Below are 10,358 nucleotides of genomic sequence, written 5' to 3' on the forward strand. Positions count from 1 at the left end.
ACCTCTCCCACTTCCAAAGCTTAAATATTCCCAAGTCTTGATAATTAACCCATGCGGAATTTAATATGTGCTTGAATATAAGGTGTATGCTTATGTTTGTTTTGAACTATTTTATTGTAAATTGATTTGCTTAAACTGATATAAAACATATAATAGTGAAACAATGCAGCAAATAACACACACACATAAGACAACAAGTTTAATATGGAGTTCACCCAAAACTCTTGGGCTACATCTCCTTGAGCTCTAGTCAACTCAACTAGGCTCTCTGGGATTATGGTCTAAGTTCTTTTACAATCTCCACGCTCAACTCCATTGGTTTACATAGAACACAATGGGTTCAGAACACCATCTCATCCTTGGCTCTGAAGCTCTTGGCTTTTTGGCTTTAGGCTCTAGCTCTGGCTCTGGCTCTGGCTCTTCAACTCTAGCTTCTTTGGCTTTCTGCAACCTTCAGCTCTCTGGATTTTCACTTAAACTCCAAGGGACCCCAGAGACTCCCTCAGCTGCTCTGCGCAGTAGCTTTTCACTCTTCTCAGCTCTTCCTTGAAACTGATTTCTGCTATCTCTCAATTGAGCTTTCTACCTCCTTTGAGGTTCTCTTCCAGCTTTTCGGCTACCTCAGTCGTTTCTCTGTGTATCATCATCTCTCTAGGGCTCTGTGGCTTCTCTTCTCCCTGTCAGTTAGGATGGCCATCTGGCTCTGCGGCTCCGTGGCTTCAAAATGCATCATTGCCTATAAAAATGCCTACTTGCATCATGGCATGATGATTAGGAGCGGTTACAGCAGTTTTGGAGCCTTCTCATAGGCAAAAACCCGAAAACGGAGAAAATTTCATTACACAGGCATTTTCTGGAAAATACACTATTGACGTGTTTATCAGACTTGAAATTCCATTCAATCAACCCTAAATTCCCTATAAGGTCCACCATTAGGCATTATATCGCATCGCAAAAGCATATTGGGAAAAATCCCAAATACATGGGAAGTCATTGAAAAACTCGTCAAAATCATTTTTATAAGACTTGAAAATTTATCACTTTCACCCTATAATCGTATTGGGTCTGCCTTTGGCTACTATCGCAATCCCCATCATCGATATACAAGATCTTTGATCCAATGGTCGATATCCAATTTCGAGTGGCTTAAGGGTACGGAGGTTACGAGCCTGAAAAGGTGGTTTTCCTCTCTCCTCCGCCAACCACGTGTCGATGAGTGGGTGGGATCGGGCGGAGCTGGCCCAATACCATTTACCGCTTGAGGCCCGCCCGAAATCTGCCTTTATGGAATTTGAATTCTATGCAATTGGGCTTATAATTCCCCTTCAAGTCCGTTTTATCGCTTCGAGCGTTTTTCTTTGTATTTCGGTTTTTACACTGAAAAGCGTTAATACACAGAAAATCCCTTTTACCAGATTTCAAATTTTATAAATTGCGCTTATGAAATTAGTTGGGTTCGACAATCGTCGATCACCGATTTAATCCTGGCCATCCATCCTTTCATAATCCAACATCTAAGATTGCACGTAGCGATCTCTATCGCATATTGCATCGCATACGACCCAGGGGTTCTATCCATCGCCAATACCGATTCGTCGATCCGATCATCGGCAATCGGCCTATCGCATGATCGCAATCACTGAGACCAGGGTCTCGATATCGCATGCAGGCCTGTCTCCGACTCGATTGATCGGATCGGTGGATTGAAGTTTCTTCCGCCTATGCTTAAGTCCTTCCCTTTGCCTTTTTCCGATGCGATTTCCCTTTATAAGGGTTTTTTTCCCATTTTAGGGGACTTTGCCTCTTTTTCTAAAGAACAAAGGGCATCTTCTGCATGTGATAACTTCTGCATCCTAAGTCCATTTTTTCCCATTCAAGTTGCAGTAGATTCAGAAGGAAAAGATCTCTGCAATGGGGTTATTTCGAGGAACTTCCTTGGACTTTCATTTTCCTCGGTGAGGAACACTTAGACTTAGGAGTCTACCCAAAATCCATTTTGGATCAATTGCGATAAAGTGGAGAGACAAGGAGACGAAAAATTCCTCAAGGATAGTGATGGATTTCGAACGACCTTCCAAGCTAAATTCGGTTGTAATCAGAGCACAGGTTTTGGTGTGATCACGGTTGGATGAGGGTGGAGGTGGTTTAACCTCTAGATTCAATTTATTGTTCTTGGATTGGTTGTTCTATGAGATCTCACATTCATGCTTGGAATATGGCATGAGGGTGACTGGCTAAAAGAGATATTTGGTTTAGCCATGTCTATGGTCGGGTGGTACGTGGAAGTCTTGAACCTGGTTAGATTTTCCTATGACTAATAAAAGCTAAGCTCTCTTACTCTTGCACTCATTTATATGTGGATTTAATGGTTGTCATGTCTCTGATATTTATATGGCTTTATGCTGGTTATAAGCATGGTTGAATGACTGGTTCATGTCATGGTTATTTCATATATTTATTTGTAACTCTTAAATGGATAGATGCAAGACCTAATTGATGATGCCATAGTTTAATGGAGAAGGAGGTGATCCTTCTCGTTATGTTTCTTAACTTGTTTCAGTCATTTATGCTTTGTCTAGTATCCTAGACCTGTAGGTTGCATTGATGCCAAGTGTTTGACTAACTGTCAGTCCCAGTTGGGGATGCTCAGGTCTAGTCCTGAGGGTGATTTTTTATTGATCAGCATGGTTATCATGTTTTTAATGATTACTGAAAGTTACAACAAGTTCTGGGTAGAGGCCAGGATTCTGGGCTGGAAAAGTGGCTCAAATCCCAGGGTCACTCGCATAAAACTGATAATTATGGACCACAATCACTGGCAGGAAGGCCTATGAGAGCGACTTTAGGTTGTTGGTTGCTTGCTTTCCCATAGCATGAGAGCGAACTAGGCCTAAGAGCTGTAGAATAGCAGTGGGACCCAGGGACATGTTGTCTGAGTGGCTGACTTGTCTTCTGATGGGTCTGTTGATTGTGTTGGATGATTGTATGTGATGTTCCATCGATTCCACTTCCTTAAGGTGACATAGGAGGTCGAATCTGATCGTAGTATCATCTCTCATCATGTTTACCCTCGTTGGCATGGTTTTTTTGGGTAGACCTAGGAGGGGGTGTTACACCATGGTTTCCATAGTTGAATGCCACCAAAATGGTGGTCTCAATGATGTCAGTTGGGTCCAGCTACCAAATTTACCCCTCCCTTTCTGACATCATAAGGTTTTAGAGGAAATAAAAAACACTCTTGGAAAATTCAGGTAGATGGACGTTGAAAGAACAAAGCAAGGCCTATTTTCCTATGGAATATTTTTTGTAGAAATAAACCTTACTAATGCTCCACCTTACCACATACAATTGAAACCATGGAAAATTTTAGGGGCGAATGTTCGCCCTTTGGCCAAATTAAGGGGTTTTAAATTTTTAGTGGGCGAATATTTTGTATCATAGTACATTTTTACAAATCACCTCAAATAGCCCACCTTATTTTAAGGGAGAGGGTAGAAAAGGTAAATTTAGCCCTTGAAATTAGGAGTTACAACCTTCCATTCGCCCTAATTTTCAAGAATAGGTTTTATTTAAGTGAATCCTATGGGCCAAATACCATATTTATAAAAGAGGTATGGTAAATTAATAAAAATATAAATAAATGAGAGGTATGGTAAATAAATAAAACATTTTTTATATTTACTCCATAAGTCACCTTATATACATGCAAGGGTGTAAACAAATAAGAATATAAGTAAAGTGGAGGTATGGTAAATAAATAAAAATATAAATAAACTAGACGTATGGTAAATAAATAAAACCTCTTTTTATATTTAGTCCATAACCCTCGTTCTATTTATGAAGGCTCAAAAAAGAGGTTTTATTTAAGTGAATCCTATGGGCCAAATACCATATTTGTAAAAGAGGTATGGTAAATTAATAAAAATATAAATAAACAAGAGGTATGGTAAACAAATAAAACATTTTTTTATTTTTTGAAGAATCTTCGACGAAAATCACATAGAAAAACTTTTGTCGACATGTTTCGAACCATCCAGTGTGGTTCATCGTCAGGACAAGTTGAATGAGCAGATCTCATTTAGCACATTAAATAGATAGGGCAGAGAATCCCACTTTTGTCGACGTGTTTCGAACCATCCAGTGTGGTTCATCGTCAGGACAAGTTGAATGAGCAGATCTCATTTAGCACATTAAATAGATAGGGCAGAGAATCCCATGACTCAACGGCTAAAAAACAATAGCTAGAATTGACTCGATAACAGCTAGTTTGACTATGATAAAGGGAGAATATTATTTATATATATATATATATATATATATATATATATATATAGGAAATTTTTGGTTATTAAAATTAAAATGTAAGTGGACAATAATAAGTAAATCAAAAAACAAATAATTGCAAATATATTGATAAATATATATTAAAATGAATTAAATTAAAAATTATATAAAATAAATTAATTTCAAAATTATTAGTTAGTTATAAACGCCAAAAATAGAGTAATAGTTAATTATATTTATTAAATATATACTTTAATAAATATTCGCCAAAGAGTTAAAAAGAAAAATATTACAATATTAAAAATTAATTTAAGGAACCAAAAATAGTAAATTAGTTTTAAATTATAAATTAGATTAATTTTAAAATTAATTTTTGTAAATTAAAATAAAATTAACACACAAAGAGTTTACATAAAAAATAAATAAATAAATAAAATAAATACATAATTACAAATAAAACTAACCATATTAAAAACCATTACTAGTTTAAATTAATTAACTAATTTAAAATTAATATTAGTAAATATATTATAAATAAATCAAGTTTAAAAGACACAAAGTTTAAAAATAAATAAAAAATAATAATAATAATAATAATAATAAATAAAAATAACAAAAATAAAAATAAATAATAAAAATAATAAAAATAATGAATAAATAAATAAATAAATAAATAGATAAAGTTTAAAAATAAATAATAAAGTTTAAAAATAAATAATAATAATAATAATAATAAATAAAAATAATAAAAATAAATAAATAATAATAATAATAAATAAATAAATAAATCGATAAAATAAAATAGAATAGAAATCACGAACTTAATAAAACAATTATTAAGGGAGGGAAAGAAGGAAAACGACTAGGAGGAGAGGGCTGGGACCCAACAACTACTAATCTTCCAGCCATCCTCTCCATAAGTCACCTTATATTTACGAACACTCAAAAAATGCGTTATATTTAGGTGAAACCTATGGGAAAAATACTATGGGACAAATACCATGGGCTAGATTATTATTAATACCATGCAGAAAAACATTATTAACCCTAATATTAGTATTACTAAAAATAAAAATTGCACATGGTATTGACCCATGGTATTCACCTGGAATGTAGCCTATTTAAATGAGGGAATTAAACCAGCATAGATCCATCTTTACTCTGGATCTATTAACCCCCGAGAGGTATCAAATATCGTGATATGCAAACTAGCATAGAGTGAAAAAATATTTGATCCCTCTCAGGGCTTGGGGGATCAAGAGTAAAAATAGATGTTGTAATTTAATGTATGTTAAACATTGTAGCTTGGTTAAAATAAAAAATAAAATAAAAATCAACTATTAATTTTTATAAATTACTAATAGTAATTTTAAGCTCCACGTTTATGATAACCTATGGTATTGACCCATAGTAATACCATGGTATTCATGTGAGCATAGACTATTTAAAGGGGAAATTCTATCATCTTAGATCCATCTTAATTCTGGGTCTACCAAGTGCTTAGAGGGATAAATAGATTTCATCCCCGTAATAGTGGTATATGTGGAGTTAAGATGGATATAGGTTGGTTTTTATGATAATGAAGATATTAAATAGACTTAGGAAATTATATTGTAAAAACATCTTAAGGTGAATGGTTAAAGCATAGACATTGGACAAGTATATTTGTATACTTCTGTTTTAAACTGAAACAAATCCAGGGCTAAAAGGAATGGATTGATTGCACTAGTCATCCTTCTATAACTTTCCAACATAGGCTGGAGTAAACAGATTGTAATTTGGGTAATTTTTCTAACTGCAAATAGGAACATACTTGTGTATTGGCAGGGTGGTTACGAGGTCCCTAAAAGTGATGAATTTGAATTTTTCTTGGTTTTATATATAGTATTAGGTTTTTTTCTCATGCTTTCTGTGAATGACACACGTTAATTTTATCCTACACCCACTAGGTTATCGATATGTAATTTCGGTAATTTTGATTTCAAAAGATATTTTAAAGAAATGCAATGATTTCATTTGTGTATTCAATAAGCACAATATTCTAATGGAATTCTGCATTTGTGGTTTACCTATACATATTCCATGGAGAAGTATTAGTGGTGTGACATCAATTGTCCTCAAGCAGATTCTTTAGTTTTAATCTTTTCTGGAAGAAAATACTTTCTTCCAACATTTTTGAGTTCCATGAAAAATTTGAAAGTCCTAATAGTATTCAATTATGGGTTAAAGAGATCCACACTAAATGATTTATCGGCCTTATCTTCACTTAGTTTAAGACTATTCACTTGGAGAGGCTGCATGTGCCCCCACTTCAAGAGCATAGTAAAGTCATGTAGAACTTAAAGAAGCTATCTTTAAGCTTTTAGTGAAGATTGGAAAAATGTCTGGGTTCAATAACACCCAGTCGAGCATTAAGCTTCCAATAATGCTAGATTTTAACCTGGAGCACTTTTGTGATTTGGAGGAGATGCCCCCTCATATTTGTGACACATCTTCAGTTGTGAATTGGACTATTACTAACTGTCATTTCCTTCAAAAGTTACCTGATGACTTGGGGAACCTCAACTCTTTAAGAATGTTAAGGAAGGAAAGAAAGTACATTATGCTAAGTTCTCTTATGCTTTTCAAGTTTTTCTTGGATATCTACAACGTTTCAGGTAGGAAAGTACATTCTGTTAATGAAAATTTGTCTTGATAGAAAGGCCCAATTTCAAATTCTAATGCTTTCAAAAAACATTCTATAACTGTAATGTTTCTAAAAGGAAAGCATATTTTTTCAATTTAAGTATCATGATCCCATATTCCAACTTATTTTTCAGTAACCCATTAGGCTTTGTAGCTTTGAATAAATTCATGTCTTTTGATAAGATCCTCTTCCAAATTAGAACGCAGTTTCCTTTTGGCAATAACGACATACAATGTCTTGATTTTGTTATTGAGAAAATAGAGGTTGTGAAACAAGTCTGTGCCATACAAGGACTTGATTCATTGATTATGTATCAATTATGGCTCTTGATGTAACAATGTCTTGATTTTGTTGCTTGAAAATAGAGGTTATGCTTTACTATTTCACAAAATTTCTTACAATCTTTCCATAAGTATTGATTTGTAATCTCAGTCACTGAGGGATGACAATAATGACAAAGGTAATATTCCAGGGTTTGAAGTTCGCCTCTTACTAAATATTTAAATATATCACCACAATTTAATTGTTAGTTAAAGGAATTGTATTTGATTTGTAAACAATTCATTGCTTGATTTATAGATTTTGATTTTTTCCTTTTTTTATTTTTTTCTTAGATTTGGTATGCGATATCTTCCAAGATTTGGGTTCCCTAGTTTCCCCACCATATATACGAGGTTCAGATGCCATCATTAAATATTCTCGGAATGTTACAACTTTTCCAGTAAGTGTGCTTTGAAACATTGTTGTTGCTTTTCCATGGTGTTAATGCAAATAAGCACTGCAACTAGTGCCATTATTGTTTTCTAGCTACTAAGGCCATATTGATGAGCCCCAAAAATGGATAATTATTTGGGCTCATTCAACCTCCTAATTCGACTTAATCCACCATTCTCATTAGTTTATTGCATGTTTTTGATTATATTTATGCTAATAGAGTGAATTGGGTTAGTCATTATGCCAACAAGTCTAATGTGTGCTTTGTGTAGCCTTTTTGGTCAATTTGGAGACAAAATTGAAGGTTTTAATGAGCACTTGGCAGCCAAATTCGTGGGAGAACAAGGGAGAGGATTTCTAGGAAGGTGTCCCCTTCATTTATGGGCCCTTACCTCGAATTCTCCACCATCAGCTCGGAGTTCAAGGGCCACCAAATCAATTAGCACAAGGGTAGCCAAGCAAGTCAAGTAGGACTGCTGTTAACTACAAGTTTTGGGCAGCCGAGTCCCTAAAGTTTAAGAGGACTATTGGGGTCCTCAGTTTGTATAAATAAGAAGGCTTAGGGCCTCATTTTGGTTAGCTAGTGGTTAGTCATTTTGTAGCCAATGGTTAGTCATTTTGTAGGCAGAAGTTAGCTAGTTTGTATTTCGATTTTTAGGCAATAGATTAGCTTTGCTTTCAGCTCATTTTCAAGTTCTCCTTGTGGACAGTTTTGATGTAACTCTTCTTTTCTTGCTCAATAAAGATGAATCCAGCTTTGCACCAGCTCTAAATCTCTCTTAGGAGGCTATAGCTCTTGGGGTTGGGCCCATCTCAAGCGCTCAATACCTCCTTTGATTATCTTTATGTGTTTTTACTGCCTTCTTAGAATAAAATCTGCTATTTAGATATAAATCTTGTTTTGTTATTTAGTTTGTTTTTTGATGAGTAAAATAGCTTTTCATGCTCAGCTTTAGTTGATAGGTTGTTAACAGAAAAAGCTTCAAGAAAAGGGCCAACAAACATCTGTGGTTTCACCTCTCCCTCAGTGGGATCAGGAGCTATGGCTAGGATGACTTTGTTGCCCACAAAAACACTGACTTTGCTTTGCCATGCAATCATTAGTGTTTGGTTTTCATTTGTAGAAGTTGGTTACATGTTCAGATCTTTGAATGCTTCATTGCATAGTTAATATACATGGTTTCCTTGCAAATAAAGCTGCTGTCCATTCTTGTTACTGTTAGCTAGATCATATTAGGGTAGCATAACTAGATCTTTGTTTTCTTGCATGTCTTTGTTGGTTCAGTTGGAAACACAAATTACAGAGCACCTGTACCACTTCTCTGTCTACCCAGACTCCCTCAAACCCATCTTCTCCATCTCCTAACTTGGTTTCTTGCTTCACGTTGCCATACTGCCCTCATAACCCTACCTTTTGTGCAGCATTACTTCAGTCTTCTTGGAACAAGTCCAGCCATCTACACCTTCTCCTCAACTCTATCCATCAGTCCTTGGGTCATTTCAAGCCCCTACCCTGCCTCCCTATCCATTCATGCACCTTACCTCACTCACCCATCCTCCAAAATCCAATTTTTAAACATCCTGTAGAAAAATTACAGAACATCCTGTAGAAATCCTAAACATCCTGTAGAACCCCTGCAGACTTCCTGTAGAAGCTCATAAACGTGGTTTCTTGGCAGCCAAACTTTGTGAAACTCTCTAGAAGGGTGTTAGGGACTCCTTAGACCCTCTCTGAACCTTCTCGACCTCTTCCAAGCATTTCTCCTCCTTGATCCACCTCTGCACAGTAAAAAGCCAGTTAAAAGCACATGCATGATAATTCTAATAACTTATTCAAAAATACAAAAAGATGTTTTCTTCAGGTAGAGGTAGTCTAGACACATTTATTTTACCTTCATAGAAGTAATGGCATCTCTTTCAGTAGTTTGCATGCTCTCCTTTGCGTGAGTAGGACTAGCTCGTAGAATTAGGGTTTGCTAGGGTTTGCGTTTCTTTTTGGCTTTCAGTTTCTTTCCGCAAGTAGATTAGCTTCCTTTGAGTTAGCTTTCATCCATCAGTTAAAAAGCTTCTTCTAAGAGCTCATAGAGGTTGGCTTAAGCCCCTAGCAGACTTGTGCCAGCTGACCAAGTGACAGCTGCGGCAAGAGCTAGTACTTGTGCATACAACATCGTCGCTTCCAAGTTTGTTACGAACTACCGGGTTGATAAAATTAAAGAAGGGAGTTCCAGGAGTTGTAGCATTATTGCTACAATACTGGAGCTCACCACATATGCATTTTTATCTCTTATGTTGTCCTGAGATATTCAAATTCAAAATAAGAATTGAGGTCCCGTTTCCACTGTAGATTGCAGTAAGTTTCTTGAACATAATATATAGTAGATTATCTTTTACTAATCAACTGTGGATGTGATCCCTCACAGGAAAGGAAATTCAAAGTGACTTTGATTTCACATTGATTTGTCAAAATGTCCACACAGGAAACGAGATTCAAAGTGACACTGATTTCACACTCATTTGTCAAAATGGAGGCAAGAGAAAAGGAAACTTTGTATTCAACAATGATCTTAATTTCATATGTACATGCACAGACATATTAGTAGAAAATATTGAAGGGTTGCCTCAGTAATATTTTCCATTCCACTACATTCTTTATAGCTTGTAAATAAATAACTCA

The sequence above is a fragment of the Pinus tabuliformis genome, chromosome Q, assembly GCF_031772625.1.
Source record: "Pinus tabuliformis cultivar Carrire ecotype Pingquan chromosome Q, CPIR1, whole genome shotgun sequence".
Taxonomy (NCBI): Eukaryota; Viridiplantae; Streptophyta; class Pinopsida; order Pinales; family Pinaceae; genus Pinus; species Pinus tabuliformis.